We start from the raw sequence: 22,709 nt of genomic DNA, 5'->3' as shown, positions 1-22,709 counted from the left end.
ACAATCCATACAAATACCTTTAGAAAAGACTTCCTGACACTAAAATCTGTACTCGATATTAACAAATTTCTGTTCTTCAGAAACGCTTTTTTTGCCATTGCCAGTATACATTTTATAGCCTCTCTACTTCGACCATCATCAGTTATTTTGCTCCCCAACTAGTAAAACTCATCTACTACTTTAAGTGTCTCATTTCCTAACTCCCACAGAGTCACCTAGTTTAATTAGACTACATTCCATTATCCTCGTTTTGCTTTTGTTGGTGTTCATCTTATATCCTCCTCTCAAAACACTGTCGATACCGTTCAACTGCTCTTCCACGTCCTTTGCTGACTTTGACGGAATCACGATGTCATTGGGAAACCGCAAAGTTTTTATTTCTTCTCCATGGATTTTAATTCCCACTCCAAATTTTTCTTTGTTTCCATTACTGCTTGCTCAATATACAGATTGAATAATTTCGGGGATAGGCTACAATCCTGTCTAACTCCGTTCCCAACTATTGCTTCCCTCTCATGCCTCTTGACTTGTAATTAGCCTTTCGCTCCCTGTATTTGACCCCTACTACTTTCAGAATTTGAAAGAGAGTATTTCAGTAAACATTTTCAAAAGCTTTCTCTAAGTCTACAAATGGTAGAAACGTAGGTTTGCCTTTCCTTAATGTGTCTTTTAAGGTATGTTATGGCAGGGGTAAAATACAGGGAGCGAAAGGCTATTTACAATTTGTACAGAAACCAAATGGCAGTTATAAGAGTCGAGGGGTATGAAAGGGAAGCACTGGTTGGGAAGGGAGTGAGACAGGTTTGTAGCCTCTCCCCGATGTTATTCAATCTGTATATTGAGCAAGCAGTAAAGGAAACAAAAGAAAAATCGGAGTAGGTATTAAAATCCATGAAGAAGAAATAAAAACTTTAAGGGTCGCCGATGACATTGTAATTCTGTCAGAGACAACAAATGACTTGGAAGAGCAGTTGAACGGAATGGACAGTATCTTGAAGGGAGGATATAAAATGAACATCAACAAAAGTAAAACGAGAATAATGGAATGTAGTCGAATTAAGTCGGGCGATGCTGAGGGAATTAGATTAGGAAATGAGACACTTAAAGTAGTAAAGGAATGTTGCTATTTGGGGAGCAAAATAACTGATGACGGTCGAAGTGGGGAGGATATAAAATGTAGAGTGGCAATGGCAAGGAAAGCGTTTCTGAAGAAGAGAAATTTGTTAACATCGAGTATAGATTTAAATGTCAGGAAGTCGTTTCTGAAAGTATTTGTATGGAGTGTAGCCATGTATGGAAATGAAACATGGACGATAAATAGTTTGGACAAGAAGAGAATAGAAGCCTTTGAAATGTGGTGCTACAGAAGAATGCTGAAGATTAGATGGGCAGATCACGTAACCAATGAGGAAGTATTGAATAGGATTGGGGAGAAGAGGAGTTTGTGGCACAACTTGACAAGAAGAAGGGATCGGTTGGTAGGAAATGTTCTGAGGCATCAAGGGATGACCAATTTAGTATTGGAGGGCAGCGTGGAGGGTAAAAATCGTAGAGGGAGACGAAGAGATGAATACACTAAACAGATTCAGAAGGATGTAGGCTGCAGTACGTATTGGGAGATGAAGAAGCTTGCACAGGATAGAGTAGCATGGAGAGCTGCAACAAACCAATCTCAGGACTGAAGACCACAACAACAACAACAAGGTAAGTCATAGCATCAGTATTGCCTCACATGTCCCAACATTTCTATGGAATCCGAACTGATCTTCCCCAAGGTCGGCTTCTACCAGTTCGTCCATACGTCTGTAAAGAATTCTTGTCAGTATTTTGCAGCCGTGACTTATTAAGCTGATAGTTCGGTAATGTTTGCACCTGTCAACACGTGCTTTCTTTGGGATTGTAGTTATTACATTCTTCTTGAAGCCTCAGGGTATTTTGCCTGTCTCACATATTTTGTTCACCAAATGGTAGAGTTTTGTCAGGACTGGCTCTCCCAAGGCTATCAGTAGTTCTAATGAATGCTGTCTGCTCCCGGGTCCTTGTTTCGAATTAGGCCTTTCAGGGCTCTGTCGAATTCTTCACGCAATATCATATCTCCCATTTCATCTTCATCTACGTCCTCTTCCATTAGCCCTCAAGTACATCGCCCTTGTGTGGACCCTCTATATACTCCTTCCACATTTCTGCTTCCCCTTCTTTGCTTAGAACTGGTTTTCCATCTGAGCTCTTGATATTCATACAGGATGTTATCTTTTCTCCAAAGGTCTCTTTAATTTTCCTGTAGGCAGTATGTATCTTACCCCTAGTATATATATTCCTCTACATCCTCACACTGATCCTCTAGCCATCCCTTGTTAGCCATTTTGCACTTTCTGTCGATCTCATTTCTGAGACGTTTGTATTCCTTTTTACCTAGTTCATGTACTGCATTTTTATATTTTCTCATTTCATCAATTAAGTTCAGTATCGCTTCTGTAACCGAAGAATTTCTACGTGGCCTCCTCTTTTTACTCACTTGATCCTGTGCTGCCTTCACCATTTCATCTCTCAAAGCTACCCATTCTCCTTCTACTGTGTTTCTTTCCCATGTTCCTGTCAATCGTTTTCTAATGCTCTCACTGAAACACTCTACAATCTCTAGTTCTTTCAGTCTATCCAGGTCCTATCTCCTTAAATGCCTACGTTCTTGCAGTTTCTTCAGTTTTAATCTATAGTTCATAACCAATAGATCTGCCCCTGGAAATGTCTTACAATTTAAAACCTGGTTCCCAAATCTCTGTCTTACCATTATATAATGCATCTGAAACCTTCCTGTGTCTCCAGGCCTTTTCCACGTATACAACCTTCTTTCATGATTCTTAAAGCTATGATTAAGTTATCCTATGTGCAAAATTCTAGCAGGCAGCTTCCTCTTTCATTCCTTTCCCCCCTTATTATTCACCTACTACTTTTCCTACTATCGAATTGCAGTTCCCCATGACTATTAAATTTCGTCTCCCTTCACTATCAGAATAATTTCTTTTATCTTATGATACATTTCTCCAATATCTTCTTCATCTGCGGAGCTAGTTGGCACATATACTTGTACTGCTGTGGTAGGCGTGGACTTCGTGTCTATCTTGGCTACAATAACGCTTTCACTATGCTGTTTGTAGTAGCTGAACCGTGCTCCTACTTTTTTATTCATTATTAAACCTACTGCTACATCACCAGAAGTCGTATTCCTCCTGCCACCGAACTTCACTAATTCCCACTGTATCTAACTTTAACCTATCCATTTCCGTTTTATATTTTCCGTTTTCTCAGATCCGGAGAACGACAGTTTTCTTTCTCCTGATAACAACGTCCTCCTGAGTAGTCCCCGCCCGGAGATCCAAATGGGGAATATTTTACCTCCGGAATATTTTACCCAAGTCATCATTAAAGCTGTATGCCCTCGGGAAAAGTTACGGCTATAGTTCCCCTTGCTTTCAGCCGTTCGCAGTACAAGCACAGAAAGACCGTTTCGGTTAATGTTACAAGGTCAGATCAGTCAATCATGCAGACTGTTGCCCATGCATCTACTGAAAAGGCTGCTGCCCCCTTTCAGAAGCCATACGTTTGTCTGGCCTCTCAACAGATATCCCTCCGTTGTGTTGTGGTTGCATCTAGGGTACAGCTATCTGTATAGCTGAGGCATGCAAGATTCCCCACCAACGGCAAAGTCCATGGTTCATCGGGAGGGGGGGTGAAGTTGTGAAGGAATCTATAACTCGAAATTTTATGTCAGTGAATATCCCACTGTGATACACTTAGTGAAGGTTCTCTATTTCTCCAAGTTGTTGCAATCGCAGCAACGTGGGCTGGATATATTTCAGTCGTGTCTCCCACTCACTCGTATAGGTTTATAATTATAAAGTATGTGGCATAATTTGTTAGACTGTGAAACACAACAGGCGCCATAAGATTGGTCTATAATTTGGTATTATTATTATTATTATTATTATTATTATTATTATTACATATATTCGCCTCTAGGACTGTGATTAACTTGAATGTTACATGATTATTCATTTCTTTCTTGTTTCCTACTTCTTTTTCTCTTCTCAAGACATCTTCATTCTTTGACTGTGTTCCTGTTTCCTTTTCCCTGTCCGTATTTTGCCTCTTTTTCTCCCTTTCGTTTACTTCAGATTCCGTGTTCATAATTTTGTTTCTGAATTTGTATCTTTCATTTACCATTTCATTACTGATCCCTGCTTGTTTTAGATCTTCTCCTATTTCTTGTTAAACTGTTTACTACATAAAAAAATCCTCTTTGTGAGTCTGTTGTTCATTTTATGTATGTCTCAGCGCTTTCAGACCATGTCTGTGAGCCTCTCTGTGTCTTCATATAATACTTTGGCTGATCTCTTCGTCCATGTACGATAACTGTGTACTGCTCAAAAAAATTTTCTAAGTATTTTACCTTCAATTTTTTTCTGTCTCTGCAATGCCTGGTGCTGCGATTGTGGTATTTTCTCAGGTGTAGAGTGTTCTGATAGTACAACTGTACTGCAGTGATTGAGTTTAGCTTGTCTTGAAATGTTTCTTTTATTGTAGTGCGTCCATGTCAGTTTGTATGTTTGCTGCAGTTTTTCTGTTCCTTGTATGTTGGATGCCTTGTTTGAGCCTCCTATTTGTACATATTCCTCATGGTATTTGAAATTTTCCATTTTGATAATCTTTCCGTATTTTGCGTACATGGCTTGGTTGTTGTTTTTTCTTTCCTTGTATTGCGTCTTCTCATACGATATCTGTAGACTTGTTTTCGCATATAAGTATTCAAGTGCTTCTTGTCTGTTGTTGCTTAGTATTGCCAGGTCATCTGCAAATTCCAGGCATTTTATGATCGTCTTGTTTGCACATGTTCTTCCTGACTAAATCCTTTTTACTATTTCTTCCCAAGACAGTGTTTAATACAAGCTTTGAGAGGCCATCTCCTTGTCTGACCCCTACATGTATCTCGAATGGGTCTGAGATTTCTCGCATAAATTTTATTTTGGATGTGGTGTCTCTAAGGGACTGTTGTATCAATTCATAGATTTTTCTGCCTATTCTCTACTCTCCTAATGTGTCAAAGAGAGCCTGCCTATCTATGTAGTCCTGGGCCTTAAAGTCCAGGAATCTGACTAGACTGTTGTTCGTCTGTCTGACCTTCAGGAGCGTTAGCAGGCTCCAACTTAGTCAGTACAGGGCCTTCCTTTTCTGAAGCCGGCTTGGTATTCGCTTATCTTTGTATCGGCATGTGGTTCTAGTTTGTTGAGTAATGCTTTGGAGAGAATTTTGTGGCTGAGCGGTAATAGTGAGCTATCTCTGTAGGTATTAGGATCTGTCTTGTCGCCCTTTTGTGGGGTGAGTGAAGCAACGCACATTTACATTCCTGTGAAATTTTCTCTGTATTCCTTATTTCTGTAAGAGTTTCATGGATTTTCTTTGTAATGGTTTGGTCTTTGAGTTTCCAGATCTCGGAAATAATGCAATCTTCTTCTGGCGCACAGTTGTGTTTTAGTTATTTTTATAATCTCTTCTACCAGTGTTATTGAAGGCGGTTTTGAATCTGGGTTTGGTATTATTTTCGTGAAAACTAATTTTTCTGTAGGCTTCTCTCGATTGAGGAGTTTATCAAAATATGTTTTAAAGATTTTGTAGTTTTCTTCAGTATTTGTGTCCAGAGATCCGTCTGTTCTTTTGAAGCAAATATTTGGAGGCTGATAGCCCTTTATATTTTCCCAGAATATTATGTAAAAAGTTCTCGTGTTATTTCTCTTGATGTGTTCCTAGAACTCATTTATAAAGTATGGTTTTGTCGTGTGTCCATTTCACTCTTCTAATATTTTTCGAGGATTGTTTCTGGACTTTGTGGAAATCTTGTCATGTCTATCTTGTGTGTTGCCGCTCAACTTCTTCCAGGCCTACATTCTGCATTCAATGGCCTGATCACAAGTTGCGTTCCACAATCTATGTCTTCGTTTCCTAGGAGGCTGATCATAACGTATTGCATTCTGAATTGTCTTCGTGAGGTCTGTCCAATTTTCTGTTCAACTTTAATTAAATTCAGCGATAATTTTGCCGTTGCTTATCTTCAAGTATTCTGGGTCTGATCTTATAATTTTTTCTGTACTGTCTTTCTATTTCTTCGAACTGGCCTAATTTTTATTCGTGGCAAGTGATGGTCGGACTCGAAAAAACCCTTGCGTGTCCTCCCATTCAGAATTTCGTCTTTATTTTTGCTTGTGATGGCTATGTGATCTCCACACGTTTTTGGGTTTTTTCCATATTGTGAGTTTTCGTTTTGGCTTTTGAGGTTGTGTTGACGTAATATTAAGCTAAAATTTTTACTGTTACATATGAGATGTTCTCCATTCTCCTGGGTGCGTTTGTGTGCTGTGTGTAGATTTGTGATTTGCTTGTACTCCTTCCCCTTGCCTAGTTGTGCAATGAAGTTTTCTGATACAATTTTAACATGTTTTTCTGGTATTTTATTTGTTATTTCTTCCCTGTCTTCCCAAGAGTCTTCGACTTCTTGTGGTTTCATTCTGTTGAGATCGTTTGTTGGTGCGTATGCATTGATATTTGTGTATCTTTTGCTGCTTGATTTGAAGGTTTTTGTGGAATTTATTTCTGATACTGAACTGAAATGTGGGATGTTGTCTATGATTGATTTGTGCATCGCAAATCCTGTGTCATGCATTGTCGATGTTTAACTTCTGACGGCAACTTTTCCTTTGTATATTCTGAAGTTTGTGTGTTGAAGTAGTTTTCGTCTGTGAAAAGCGTCACTTGCATTGCAAGGATTTTGTTGTGAAAATTTTCCAGAACATCCGTAAGCTGATTGAGTTTGCCTATGTTGTGACCAGCGTATTTGTTTTGAGCGTACCTGTATAGTGTTTGCTAACGGGTTTCGAGAATCCCCGACTATTCTTCTTCTCATGATATTCCTGCTCCTCCCCCCCCCCCCCCCCCACGCCAGAATCTAATGACCAGGAAGTCCAATATATTTACTGGGGCTTTGGTAGTGGATATTTTTCCTGTTAGTCCATCACGATTTTTTCATGCTGAAAGTGGTTGTGATGACCTCTTTTGGAGATCACCAATGTTAAAGACTTGGTTGTTGAGATCAAGACATATTTGTAGCAGACGCACTAACGTGGTGAACAGACGCTGACGATTGGCTGCTGGACGCCAGAATAGACACTAATGGGTTTAGGCCTAAGTTACTATTTGGTCCACCTTGCGTATTTCCTTTCCCCGGTACTATCCATATCAGGGAGGCGAGGTTACTCCTATCTGACACCTGGGGAGGCGCCCGATAAGGGATCTAAATTACGTGCAGCTCCACCAAATATTCCTGTGAAGTGACAATGACCTGTGATTATCACGTCTGTTGCTAGAAGTCTTCTTTGTTGATTTGACAGATTTCTACTGTCTACTCTGCAGGACTGTTCTGTTAGGCGTCGCTGAATGCGGATATCGAGTAGCACGTGGTCAGAACACCGCGCTCTCGGCCGTTGTCAGTTTCCATGACCGGATTAGATACTTCTCAGTCAAGCATCTCCGCAATTGGCCTCACAAGGGGGCTGAGTGTACCCCGCTCGCCAACACCGCTCGGCATAGCATGACGGGTGTTAGCCAACCCCGACAGCGCTTGACGGCGGTCATCTGAGGCAGCGCCTTTGGCATTGTGATGTTAATTTAATGCGCTGAAATTGAAACTTTTCTGTTGAAGATATGTTATGGTTATGAAAATGTAACACACTAGTTATAAATATAGAAGAGTAGACCTGATGTACTAAAAATGTAACACATAGGTTATTGATATATCACAAAAATGTATTGTGACGTACTGGGTATACATGCATTACGCTAATATAGTCTGCATCCACAGTTCAGTGCTCGGGGCTGCAGAGTCCCATTCGAGAGGCCCGGGTTCGATTCCTGGCCCAGTCGGAGATTTTCTCCGTTCGTGGGCTGGGTGTTGCGTTGCCTTCATCACATATCATCCTCATCAACATGCAAATCGGCGATGTGGCATCATCCAAAAAGACTTGCACCAGGCGACCGGTCCACGTGACGTTTATGCCAATGAAACAAATCATTTGCGTAATATATGATGAGCTATATAGCTCGGTGTTCGTCTTGTGATCAACACATGTAATGTCTGTCTGGACGTGAATTGCAAACAGTAAATCCCACCTTCTTCCTGCCACTGCCCAATTGCTTTGATTATATCATGAAATAGGTTTCAGGGTGTCCATATGTGAAGACTTGTCTGTGTGCAGACAAAGTATATTCCTGGTGAGTATTTCACTCAATATATTACGCTATTGCCTAACAAAAGCCATCACCGGTGGCAGGGATACGGGAACAAGGAGGGGCATGATGACGTCATATGTTTATACCTGCATGTAGGCAACCTGACGGCCAAAGGTCATATTCGATCCAGAATGCTTGTAGTTCTCATCCCATGACAAAAAGAGTACTTTGCTATGCCAGTGAACTGCAACAAACGTTCAGTATAGCGAAATCTTTGGTAACACGCGTCTCTCTTCTTTTGCATGAGGCAAATGCTTTTCAAGTGATTTCAACGTTATTCTACTCTGATCCTTTTCGTAATACAACACATGTGACCTCTTGCTTTGACCGCAATTAGTAGTGGCATTAGTGGTTGGTAGATTTGTCTGTTGTTGATTAAATTACAACCTGAAGACCTGCAAATGGCCACGGACATCCTGGGCAGGTAATTCAAATAAATTCGCTGCGTGTCGTTAAAGGAAAGTCAGTTAAAACGTGAGAGACTGAAGGGTAGCTTCCTTTCATTAGAAAATGTCGCGAAGCCCTCTCACTTATTATGTAGGACCACTGAGTCAAGTTCACTTTTGACTTCCGTATTCTATTAAAAGTGTAGTTATAAAGAAGCAGATCTCCAGAGCACCCTTTTCAGTACATACTGAAAGTGTCCACAAGATGGAGGGGGTAGATACGTTTCATGGCACTGATTACCTTTTAACGAGGGAGATTGCAAAGGGAGAGAAGGGGCTAATGACATCAGAATCGGGTAATTGCGAACTGCCGACGGCGCGCGTGGCTCTTCTAAACTTAGTGCTCCCCAGATGGACAAAGCGACGACTTTCACTCTGAAAACTCTGCCATATAGAAAACAGTGTCCGACGGTCACGCAATATGCTGACTGACTTAGGAAGGATAAAGCAGCCTGGAACACGTTTGCGGATATCCTCGTTTCCTGTTTCGCAACCGTCTTAAGCTCGTAAACGTCTATGAGTTTTGGGAAGTTCCTCTCCTCCACGCTACGTGCTACGTTTACGAGACTAGAAATCGGGCAAGCTTTTTCCGTTATTTCCAATAGACGTTTCATGTACGGAGAAGTGAAACTTACGAGTTTACCTGCAACATCTGACTAACAGAAGTTCATAATACATCGTCTACTAACATAGCCGATGTCCACTACCACAGCCCGCAGAACAATGCAGCCACGTATCTTGCATTACGTGAGACAATCATCATGGGAGTCCCACAGGGTTCAATTTTGGCCCCACTCGAATTCTTTATGACTTTTCACTTTATATTGAACACGACATACTGGTACTTTTTGCACATGATACTAATGTCATGAGAAAAAATTCCACTAGAGAGAAAAGAAGAGAAGAGTTGGTAAATTATAGTTTCCAAACAATTATTAACTGGTTCTCTGAAAATGGACTCTCCCTAAATTTTGAGAAAACACAGTAGATCCGGTTCTGTACAATAAATAGCGTCATGTAGCAAATGAGCAGGAGTCAGTTAATAGGATAGAAGGCTCCAAATTTTTGGGTGCACATACTGGTCAAAACTTGAAGAGGACGAGGAATAGTACTGAGTGCCTCAAACAATTAAGTTCAGCAACTTTTGCTCTTCATTTAATTGCTAATCATGGAAATAAAACGGTTCAAATGGCTCTGAGCACTATGGGACTTAACTTTTGAGGTCATCAGTCCCCGAGAACTTAAAACTTCTTAAATCTAACTAACGTAAGGACATCGCACACATCCATGCCCGAGGCAGAATTCGAAACTGCGACCATAGCGGTCGTGCGGTAATCATGGAAATAAACGTATTAACCTCCGGACATATTTTACTTACTTCTACTCAAAAAAGTATTATGGAATAGTTTTCTGGGGTAACACATCACTTAAACATAAAGTGTTAATAACATAAAAGCGAGCAGTAAGTACAATGTATGGTGTTCTACCGCGGACGTCATGTAGATACATCTTCAAGGAGCTAGGCATTTGAACTGTGCTGTCACAATGCGTACATTCGTTAGTAAAATTCATCGTGAATAATACATCACAATTTGAGAAGAGCAGTAACGTACATTACCTGAAACGTTAGAGGGAGAAATGACCTTTATTTTTCACTGTTGATGCTGTCATTGGTTCAGAAACGAATTCAACATGCAGCAACAAAAAATTTTGATCATTTACGCAATAACATAAAATGTCTGACAGGTAGCGAGTATTAACTTCAATTCCAGTATAGTTGCGCCAGTGGAACTAAAAATAATGGTGTGTTTATCACTGCTAACACTAATCATGTATACGTATCCTGTAAACTGACTCGTTTCACAAGATTTCTATAATAGAATCATTCAAATGATCTATGAAATTTGTAACTAACTAACTAAGTAACATAGTAGGTATGCCGTGAAGCACATCAAAAATCTGTCGTGAAATAAAGAGTCGTCATTCTCATGTGAAGGTCCTACAGTCTTTGACGCAATCTTCTCTGTCCCTATGCCCTCATCTGAAGACATTTCAGGAGACGTATGCAGCTCTGGTACCCCGATATCTGTAATTGTCTTCTGTAGGTACTGGGTCTGGGTACTAGACAGTTTAATCCTGCTGTTTTGTTCGGGTCTATATGACCCAAAATGGTTATAAACTTCGTTTCTCATTGTCTATGTACCAATAAAACGTTGCTATTTTAAAGTAGTTCGGCCATAAACTTTAACAATGGCATATGTAACATTCGGGTCATAACGACGAAATATTATTATGATCATTCTAGCACAAACCGCTTTTAGTTCTGTTATACTTAGTAGTAATAATGATTTTTATCTTTCAAATTTACTCCAAACATATAGTTTTAAAACTGGGAGAACCTCAGCCTAAATTGTTATACATGATTGATTGAAAATTCATACAGTAAACAGTTGTTTAACTACTATTAGAGTTTGTAATTTGTGGCTCTTATGATCTAACTAGCCGATTAACTTATTATATCTTCTTATATTGATATTCATGTTTATTTCTAATGCCAGTCCACTTGCAGGTCATCTGATCTATTTAACGCGTACCCTGTTTTAATGATTCAGAAACAAGTAGTTCATCTTATTAATATTATTATATTCGTGTTAGCCAAATTCAGTTTCATGTAATGCAGAGAGCCGAGTGGTGACCGCAGTTCTTCAGCAGAGCGCGCTAGCAGCACGCTTCTCTTTTCTTCCTTGTTTCCCGCGTTAGTTCAGTCTCTCTCACCGTTTCAGTATCCAGACAGCAGCCACCGCACTCGCTTCGACGACACACTGGACTCTCGCAGCTTGTGTTGTCAGCTGCCACGTCGGTGACAAACGCACACGACCGTGTAGGCTCTCGGTAAGTTTGATCTGCAGCATAAGCTTCTTCTTTTCGATCACTGGTGGCCCCCAAAACAATTAAAATAATTTTCAGTAGATTTTAATACATTAATTTTATTAGTTTCCATGACTAATTTTATTTTATTCTTCAATCACTACAGGATATACTTACTGGATAACATTTATGAGCGCCTTTCTGTGGCTTGACATAGTTCGGCGAGAACATATTTTAACGCATGTCGGTACATTCAAATGTGACGCAGCATGTGAAGGTTGCTATGTGCGGACGGGTTATTCCCGCAACCGAATTAGCAGATCAAAAGATGGTTCTAGAGGAACCGAAACCGGTCATAAGAATAAATATTTTGCAAACAAGACGGATTATAAGTAGCATTGTATATCAGCTGTGTTGACTGTTTTACAGCACGGACCATAGTTCAACGAATTCCACGCTATGCGTGCTTGAGAATTACCATGCACTACGTGATCTAAAGTATCCGGACACCCCTCAAAACATACGTTTCTTGTATTAGGTGCATTGAGCTCCACGGAACTCACAGACTTCGGACGTGGTCAGGTGATTGGATGTCACTTGTGTCATACGTCTGTACGCGAGATTTCCACACTCATAAACATCCCCAGGTCCACTGTTTGCGATGTGATAGTGAAACGTGAAGGGACACGTACAGCACAAAAGCGTACAGGGCGACCTCGTCTGTTGACTGATAGAGACCGCCGACAGTTGAAGAGGGTCATAATGCGTAATAGGCAGACATTTATCCAGACCATTACACAGGAATTCCAAACTGCATCACTATCCACTGCAAGTGCTATGACAGTTAGGCGGGAAGTGAGAAAACTTGGATTTCATGGTCGAGCGGCTGCTCATAAGCCACACATCACGCCAGTAAATGACAAACTACGCCTCGCTTGGTGTAAGGGGTGTGAACATTGGACAGTTGAACAGTGGAAAAATGTTGACTCACGCATCACGTTACACAATGTGCAGACACGATGGCAGGGTACGGGTATGGCGAATGGCCGGTGAACGTCAATGCCAGTCAGTCGTAACAAGAGTAAAATTCGGGGTCGGTGGTGTTATGGTGTAGTCATTTTTTTTCATGGGGGGAGCTTGCATTCCTTGTTGTTTTGCGTGATACTATAACAGGACAGGCGTACATTGATGTTTTAAGCACCTTCACCGGCTGCTGTGCCCGAGCAGTTCTAGGCGCTTCAGTCGAGAACCGCTCTGCGGCATGGTGCATGGTTGTCCTTAGGTCAGTTATGTTTAAGGAGTTCTAAGTCTAGGGGACTGATGACCTCAGATGTTAAGTCCCATAGTACTTAGAGCCATCTGAACCATCTAAGCACCTTCTTGCTTCCCACTGTTGAAGAGCAATTCTGGGATGGCGATTTCATCTTTGAACACGATCGAGCACCTGTTCATAATGCACGCCCTGTGGCGGAGTGGTTACACGACATTAACACCCCTGTAATGGACTGGCCTGAACAGAGTCCTGACCTGAATCCTATAGAACACATGTGGAACGTTATGGAACGCCGACTTCGTGTCAGGCCTCACCGACCGACATCGATACCTCTCCTCAGTCCAGCACTCCATGAAGAATAGGCTGCCATTTTCCAAGAACCTGATTGAACCTATGCCAGCGAGAGTGGAAGCTGTCATCGACGCTAACCAGTATTGAATTCCAGCATTACTGATGGAAGGTGCCACGAACTTGTAAGTCATTTTCAGCCAGGTGTCGGATATTTTTGATCACATACTATACCCGTGGCAAGACAACTAACCAACGCTACTCTTTGCTGATATAGCATCCTTGACACTGGATTAATCATAACTTTTATTATGGCGTGTGATACTGGAATAGAAAGACATGTTGTCGGAGCGGATCTAATTGTATTGTAGCACGCCAACCATTACGGTATTACTCAGATAATTAAGTTTATTTAAACGCCGAGGAGTAGTACCTTGTGAACGGAAATACTAAAGGAGTCGTTTTGTTAAAGGTAAAACAAAAATGGCTCTGAGCACTATGGGACTTAACATATGTGGTCATCAGTCCCCTAGACCTTAGAACTACTTAAACCTAACTAACCTAAGGACATCACACACATCCATGCCCGAGGCAGGATTCGAACCTGCGACCATAGCGGTCACGCGGTTCCAAACTGAAGCGCGTAGAACCGCACGGCCACACCGGCCGGCCTGTTAAAGGTAACTATCGTATAAATAAATATTTATTCAAAGGTGACCAATTTCATCATTTTAACAGCTTTGGAAATTTGTGCTTCAAGTTAACACATATGCACGATTAGATATTCGTTTCTGTGGCCTTCTGGGTGTTAGTTCGAGGCTGCATGCGGCCGGTTACGAAGCATTAAGCCGTCTCTGCACTGGAACTGTAATTTATTAGTATTTTGTTCCCCCCCCCCCCCCCCAAAACTGAGACGACTAGATTCGTACATCCCTGAGTGTGCTACGAGTGTAGTTGGCCACACATGTCTAGCGTGAGAAATAAACTCAAATAAGCTTTTCAGGAGAGCGGCGTGCAGCAGCAGCGGTGCGGAGCGGTGAGGCTGCAGCTCCGTGTCGCCACCGTTTGGTCGTTACGGCGACTGTACGGATCTACATCGTAACACGTAAACTTATCAAACACAGGCACAGCTGGAGAGTCCTGAAAGCTTAGCTCCATCTGGGGACACTCAGAATTAGGGGGGGAAATTTCTTAATAAAGTACATCAACATTTAACACTCAAATAACATTCAGTTAACTTTAACATTTTAAGTTTAATGTTTATTGAAGTAAATCGCAATTTAAATTTCTCTCCTTTTCTTTTTCTGTCGCCGTATAAAGTCTTGGTGGACAGAAGGCATTCACGTACCGAGTACACCGGTGAGCCTACGAATCGTGTAACTTCCTTCGTGGCACATATTACCTTTAAGATATCTGCTGTAGTAAAACGTGTCGTTTTATGATATGGTATGTAATAAAACTATGGAATCTTTGGGAAGGGCATGACAAACCGTTAGAAAAGGTATGCACTTCTTATTAGTACGCTAATTCTGACATAGGTTTCAATGCTTTATACATTTCATGTCTTCTCGTAACCTCTGTTTTTCACTAGTTATTTAAAAATACAGCTTCATACGCCACATCAAAATGATTGGAGTGATAATGTTCATCTCTACATATATGCACATGTATGGCAACAACTGTAACATTTAAATCATCTGTCGTAGTTGTTGATGCATACGTGATGGGACGGTTACAACACACAGCAGATCTGTGGTGGCTGGCGCTGCTGCTTACAGAGCCTTCGGTTCCAGACGCATTCCTTGTCTGTGCTTTCGCAATACTTGCTTGGTAGAGCCTTCGCCCCTACGTGCCATACGTCCACAGTGCGTGACTGAAAAATTTCACAGTTCTTGAAATTTACTGGAATTACAACGCACTAACTGATTGCTATCGATTTCGTTGGACTGCAGACACGTGCTAAGGACGCGAACATTTTATCGAACTTGGCTCAGTTTTCGGCTGGTGGTTACGTGTATCTCGTTTTGGTGATTTAGCCCGATGTAAGTTTGATTTTAGCAGCATAGCACAGTTGTTACGTTAAATGAAATTTTTAAGGACAACGTTGGCTTTATTTACATTAAGAAACTGAAGTACAGAAAAAGTTGTTATTCGAAACAATATAATTGTAGTTGAGTGGATTTTCTAATGTGCACCCCGGGTATTTTTTTATTGGCACTGATGTAATGTAATTCTGACTATCTGCTACTAGGGAATGCGCCGCGCCTCTTCATGCAGGTGTCGAGTTTCTTTCGCGGGGCTGACTGTTAAGGCTGCCCGTCGGACGACCGAACGAATCCAGAACTACCACGTCCCGCGCCGCCAGCAACTTGGGCGGACTTTGCGTGTGCCGTGTGTAAGCGGCCGACTCGCACCGCCTCCCACCTTTTGGCTGTGAACATCGCAAGCTCGCGAGGAGCCTGTGCAACCGCATCCGCGCACCAACTTTGCAAGTTTCCGGGGCGCGTCCGCCCAGCTCTTTCATCGTGCAGCCTCTCACAGTGCAGACTTCGCAGACCGAGACGCGCCGCCACATTGCGCCTTATCCACCGTCTGTAAGCGTGACATCCGCTGAGGAACTGAATCTTTCTCAAGCACTTTTGAGGAATATGTTTCGTTAAAAATTTATGTTATTAGGTTGCTACTTGTCTTTTCGTTATTGGTAATAGTTATTATGATCGAATTTAATAATCCAGCCGTATAATTCGCTCTGGAAAATGTAATCGCCGCTATTTTACGTGTAATACACTTAAGGTCAGACATTAATGCATACGACATGTAGTTAACATACAGAAATTACTTTTAAAGCTTAAAGTAGCGTCATGTCTATTTCCAGTGTATACTAAGTAGATTTATAATAGCGGACGTACGCCTCGCTGACTGCACTGCGTTCGTAGCTGCATGTACGTACTGTCTGCTGTACATCCAGCCGTGTGTTTCTTTGCGTAACAGATAGTCCATCTTCGTGTCTATAATGAACCAAAAGGAAGGCAAATACAGATATGTTTGACAATGATCATACCATGTACTGTTAAAGCTGTCAGGGATGTGTGTTTTCTCATTCAATTACCATTCATTTACTGATTTTAGAAGGTAGTTAAAAGTAGGACGTGAACTTTTATTGGCGTGGAATAAATTCGAGTTTGTGTGTAGGAGACGGAATAAAAATATATTGTGACGTAGGATAATAACAAATGATTGTATGGCGATACTGTTTCACGTTCGTTCACATTGTACAGTATTTTCGAACGTAATTGAAGTGATTCGAGATCGAAATAAAAAGGTGGCATGCTATTCTGAAAAAACCTTGAAGTGTTTCTTGTCTAGACGAACGTGAGGGGCTAACGTAAGTTCATAACAAGTGGATTATTTCTAAATGTATGCCATACGTCCTCCAACTAGTTATTCTGGACGACTAGTTACAGATTTGTTGGTTCGCCATTACCTTTTTTATGCTGTAGCGGAAACACATTCGACTTAAATCAATGCATTACTCACATTATTTTTACCCTCTATTGCCTTTCATAATTGTAATTCTTTGGTGCAGGCATTATTTCAGTTCTTTCACCCCATTTCTCCCCCTGAGTCGTGGTCTTTTCCGTCCTTACGGATGGGACACGCCTAGAATGTTGAGCTAGGTCACACATATCGTTCTCTGTCTTTTGCGAGTGCGTCACGTAATCCATCGTCACGCACTGTCAAATTTCAGGAGTCATTTGTGGCAAATGGTTCTTCACTGTGAAACGATGTATAGAGGAGACTTATGTACAACAACACACAATTTTCTGCTTCTTTTTTACGTTGTCTCAACTGTTTTTGTGCAGAAGAAACAAAAATCTATTGTCTGAAGCATTTGTTCACTCCAAATAACGGAAACATCAAATAAAATATGGTCTGATCCTTTTAACCACTGACTCAGTAATGTATTACGTAAAACAGCAGGATACTCAGCAAAGTACATCACAAAATGAGCTCAACATGGTGTCTAAAGTAATGTCACCTTTCATTCTTTTTCTCAAACAAGGGACGGACCACTTCTGTTTTAGTAAAACTCAAGCATGCAACCTAAGTATCCACCTTTGTTCATTCCATGAGTGACTGACGCATCGTGTATCATAAATTTCATTACGAGGCAGAGACGTTAGCGATGTGGAGTGAATCAAATTACTCATTTACTGGAAGAAGCAGCCACTGCAGTTCTGTTCTGCAAGGTGTCCAACAAGTTGATGTTGGATTTGCTTCTAGGTAACTAATGTGTGATGAGGAAAATGGCGAGTGTGCAAACAGTTACAGCTCTTCCCCTTTCACTGCTCAGTCGCTGCTTTTCCTTCACATACTTCCACAGCCTCTGGTGACGCAGCGCCTCGCAGCGTACCAGACGTGGGGACACAGTGCTCTGCAGAATATGACGTCTCCACATGGCACGAGACGGAAGTTGAGGGAGGGGATGAACGATTTGGTCTCGCCCATTCTCTCTAAGAGCAGAAAAGTTTCCGCTTGTTCAGCAGGATCCAAACAGTTACTCGAGAGGAAAGAGGAGGGTGGAGGGGGTGGGGGGTGAAGCAGTCGTGGTAGGATTTCCAAGTCATTGGGATCACCACTATTAGGTGTGTTAGAGAGCCCATAAGCGAAGTAGCGTCCAGGCCTGGCAATAAGTCCAGCGTGTGCTCCGTATGTCTGCCGGGGGGCGTCATACCAGATGTGGAGAAGTCCGCCTGCCTGCACTATCGAGCATGCTGCGTGCAGTCAACTGCAATTTGTGGCTCATCTCACCGTTAGCGAATACCTGTATCTTGGATTATGAGGAGATCCTACATTCTCAAGAGCGAATGGCAGAAGTGGTGAAGAACCCTTGTCTCGCTTGTGAGGTGCGCGAAGAGCTTATAATTTTCAGTTTCGTGTTCAGAATCGGTCGGAGCTCTTTGGTGTGGAGTAGAGTGAAGGATCTCAACTAGAGCCTCCGTTGAGGGTGCACTTTTGTGTTCCAGCATTACGGGCCGGGAAATTGGTAGGATTCACCTTGATAGACCGCCAGACACCACACTTGCTAGGTGGTAGCCTTTAAATCGGCCGCGGTCCGGTAGTATACGTCGGACCCGCGTGTCGCCACTATCAGTGATTGCAGACCGAGCGCCGCCACACGGCAGGTCTAGCCCCAGTTGTACAACCGACTTTGCTAGCGATGGTTCACTGACAAAATACGCTCTCATTTGCCGAGACGATAGTTGGCATAGCCTTCAGCTACGTCATTTGCTACGACCTAGCAAGGCGCCATTATCAGTTGCTATTGATATTGCAAATAATGTACAGACAAGAGCTACGTTCAACACTAATAGATTGAAGTTAAGTATTCCACCAGCTACATCCTTTTTTTTCTGGTCTAAATTCCTTGTGCTGTTCCAGACCTCACGCCAGCCTGCGTGAGCTAAAACGTGTGCCTTTCGGCTTCCTCTTACATTAGTGGGTTGGCCCTCCTGCCAATCCACAAGAGTCTTACTTTGTCTGTTAAACGACTGTTGGGATCTGTATCGAACGCCTTGCGAAAATCAAGAAACACGGCATCTACCTGGGAACCCGTGTCTATGGCCCTCTGAGTCTCGTGGACGAATAGCGCGAACTGGGTTTCACACAATCGTCTTTTTCGAAATCCATACTGATTCCTAGAGAGTAGATTTCTAGTCTCCAGAAAAGTCATTATTCTCGAACATAAGACGTGTTCCAAATTTCTACAACTGATCGACGTTAGAGAATAGGTCTATAGTTCTGCACATCTGTTCGACGTCCCTTTTTGAAAACGGGGATAACCTGTGCCCTTTTCCAATCCTTTGGAATGCTACGCTCTTCTAGAGACCTATGGTACACCGCTGCAAGAGGGGGGGGGGGGGGGCAAGTTCCTTCATGTACTCTGCGTAAAATCGAACTGGTATCCCATCAGGTTGTAACCTCCCCCCTCACTTATCGGCCTTAATGACAGTGAAAAATTAAACCGCGTGTACCTAATGGAAATTTGGGAAAAGCAATCGTCACCGAAGTTAATCTATCGGTAAAGAGGGAGGAAAGGGTTACATCTAAATGAAAGGAAAAATGCAAATGAAACTGGTGGAAATTAATTTTGAAAAGGGGTAAAGTTAATAAAGAAAGTAAATGTGCGGCCGTTATGTTAACAATTAACTAGCGGTAATTAGATATTTGAGATTTGGGGGAAATCACGGTCGCCAGTCCTAAGGACAATTACTATAGTAACTGAAAAAGAAAGGTTATTACACATATAATTAACACTAGAAGCGTGGCAACTGAAGGTTGACACGTGTAGTGTGAAAACTGAAAGTTTGTGAGAAGTAATAAATTTCGCTACACTCTGACTTAATTTAGCAAAAGAATTAATAAAACCGGAAAATCGAAAGTTAATTTAGTGACTGAAGTTACTAGTGAGCTTTCTTTCTGAAGCACATCGAAATCCAGTAAAATACGGTTAGTCTTGGACTACCTCAACAATCATTTCAAAAGCAACTTGACTCTACGCAATTTAGAAACAAGAGATTTAACTTTGAACTTGAATTAAATGATTCTGAACTATTAACAAAAGTAAAATTTAGTACGTACCAAGCTGAGCTGCAGTCACAGGTAAGCTAAAATATGCTAACAAAACTCGCACTCTAAATTTGTGCTCGTGTAACCTAAATATTGTAGCCAGCTACTGAACTTTGAAATTAAAGCAGTGAAATCTAATTATATTATTTTAATGCTGGCGTTTGAATTTCAACGACACTCGGGTTCATTTCGGAAAAGGAAGGGACCCTGCTTGGCAATGCAATTGGGACAATGAGCAACAAAGGTTCATGCTAAGTTGCTGTAATTTTGCGAGGCAAACGGAACAATTTGAAAAGCTGAGGTCTGCCATACAGTTCTGAAACTTTACGTGCTTTTAGTCTTCCTTGTTGGTTGATTGAAGGTTTGAAGCCGTCGATCGAGGAGGTGGCGACAGTCACTCATTGTCGGCCGTCGCTGTTGCAGAAGCTGGATGTTGGCGCGCCTTCTTCTCGACACGGTCACCAGGCGAAACGGGCTCTTGATGTGCGCCAGCTAATGCTTCCCGTCCGCGACACCATGTCAGAAACTATTATCGCGAGTCGAGCGCAATTACTTGCTGCCAAACCCCGAAAGCGCGGCAACTCGCGGGAGCGTCACACGACACCTGCTCCACTCGCTACTCCCGCCAGACTCTCACCGTTCTGCGCCCCACGCGGAAGAGTTAACACTACCAAAGATCCTACACACTTTGAGTCTTCACACGACCTATCGATGTAATCGTTTGATAGCAGTTTTCCCTAGGCAAGACCCAGCGTAAAAATACAAATAATATTTACGAAACAAACCAATTATACATCGACATAAATGCATAAATATATATATACAAATAGTAAAACAATTACAATATATAAAGAGACAGAAATGTCATATCTTGAGGTAACAAAACAAAGGAAAACAATAATAGTACAATAGATGAAAATAGGAGGATATGCATTTCCGGCGTTACACGTGCCCCACATTGTCTGAGGATGTTCGTGTAACGTAAACAGACTCAGAAAATGTCCCCCAAAAAAAAAAAAAAAAAAAAAAAAACAGCGGAAATGCATATGCTCAAAACATCAACAAAATTTAGCATTCGTCTAATTAACCATAAATCAATTTTTAGACCATAATAATTGAGTGGAGACACTCCTAATCGTATTCCACTCTGTCATCTTGCACAAAATAAAACAGGTTGACAACATATTAAAATTCATAGAAAACATAGAAAATGGTTTAGCTATTCTAAAAATCTAAATTCCTAACATATCAAGAAATGGAATACTATTTACAAAATTAATCAGATTGCATGGTCATAAAAACAGGTGGATCAAAATACGCAAATAAATAATTAAATAGAATACACATTTTATATAACCTTTTCATAATTAATATTCTCGTCATGGGAGTCCATTAAACGCTAAACAATAAAATAACACACATCAGATCGAAAAAAACATAAATATTGACAGTAGAATTCTTTCAGCTGTCCAGGAAGAAAAACAATTCCGCCTTCCGTACTCGCAAGTACAAAGAATGCCGACAGCGGCACAAGAGCCGACAGCGGCACCGCCTCGCCAGTATTGTTGCGCCCGCCTGTGCGGCACGCTTGATCTCACTCGCCTGTGTAACGGCATTTCCAGAACGTCCGTTTCACTGAATTCTTTCGGAAAAACTCACTCCCGAGTAATCTCAAGGAGTCCATAAACACTATCACAGTGGATAACTCAACACTGTCCATCATCACACGCATGTACTAGCCTGAAACTTAAAACAGCGTCTAAGTACATCGGCAATGACTAATAAAACACACATTCATGAAATCTGACAGCTAGTTACAAAAGCATATTTACATTCCTTAATCTACTGTGACTCAGCTGAAAACTTAAACTAGCAGCTTGGATTTTTCAGTTGGTTAAACGTCTAATCAAAATTAATTACTTGTTAATTACAAGTTCTTTAATGATCTCTAGGTCAGGCAAAAGCATCGCAACATGGCACATCCTTAAATCTTCTAACTAGCTCGATTTCTCATGAGCTTTTACAAGTACTAAGTCTCCGATTGCAAACTTAGCAAAACGCGCTTTAGCGTCATGACGACGTATGCGAGCATCGGCTTTAAGCTTCATTACTTCTCGCAAACGATCTTTTTTCACACCAATACTAATGTTAATTCGTGGAGGGAATTTGATTATCTCTTCCAATTCACTTTCTACACTTTTGTCAATGCCGAAATTCCTCATGTTACGGCAGTTCAAACCCATTCCTACGTCAATGTCATTCGGCCAGTTAACAATGTGTATAGGCTGGTATTGCCTATGCACACCGTCTCCTGCCTCGTCAAAACTAACTATCATTGTTTTATCTAGTGACATACATGTCAAAGTTTTGCTTTCGCAGTTAATCACTGCACGGTACTTTAATAGCCAATCTAACCCGATAATTACTTCCGTAGTTAAGTCTGGCACGACGACAAACTCTTGTTCAAATCGTGCCCCACATATCTCGAAGTTGACAAAAATCTGTTTCGTGACCGGTTTACTGGCCTTCCCAGTAGCACCGATAATTTTCACTCCTGTTACTGGCATAACTACGATGCCAGGTCTGTCTTTCAGTAACTCAAATATTTTCCCAGATACAGCACTCAATTCTGCACCGGTGTCAATCAACACGTTTAGTTGTAGGTCGTGCATATTAACAGACACTACTATCTGTCTACACTTGTCCTCGACTGTTTCTTTATTTTCCCACAGTAAATCCTCGTCTATATCCAGGTCATTCCAGAAAAAACCATCCGGCTTTGATCCTAAATCCGGCTTATCTGGCGGCTTTTTCAGCCTCTGTTCACATACAGTTTTAATTTCAACACGTTTGTCCTGAGGCTTAGTCTC

This window comes from Schistocerca piceifrons, chromosome 5 (assembly GCF_021461385.2).
Source record: "Schistocerca piceifrons isolate TAMUIC-IGC-003096 chromosome 5, iqSchPice1.1, whole genome shotgun sequence".
Taxonomy (NCBI): Eukaryota; Metazoa; Arthropoda; class Insecta; order Orthoptera; family Acrididae; genus Schistocerca; species Schistocerca piceifrons.
Note: the sequence above shows the minus strand (reverse complement) of the source record.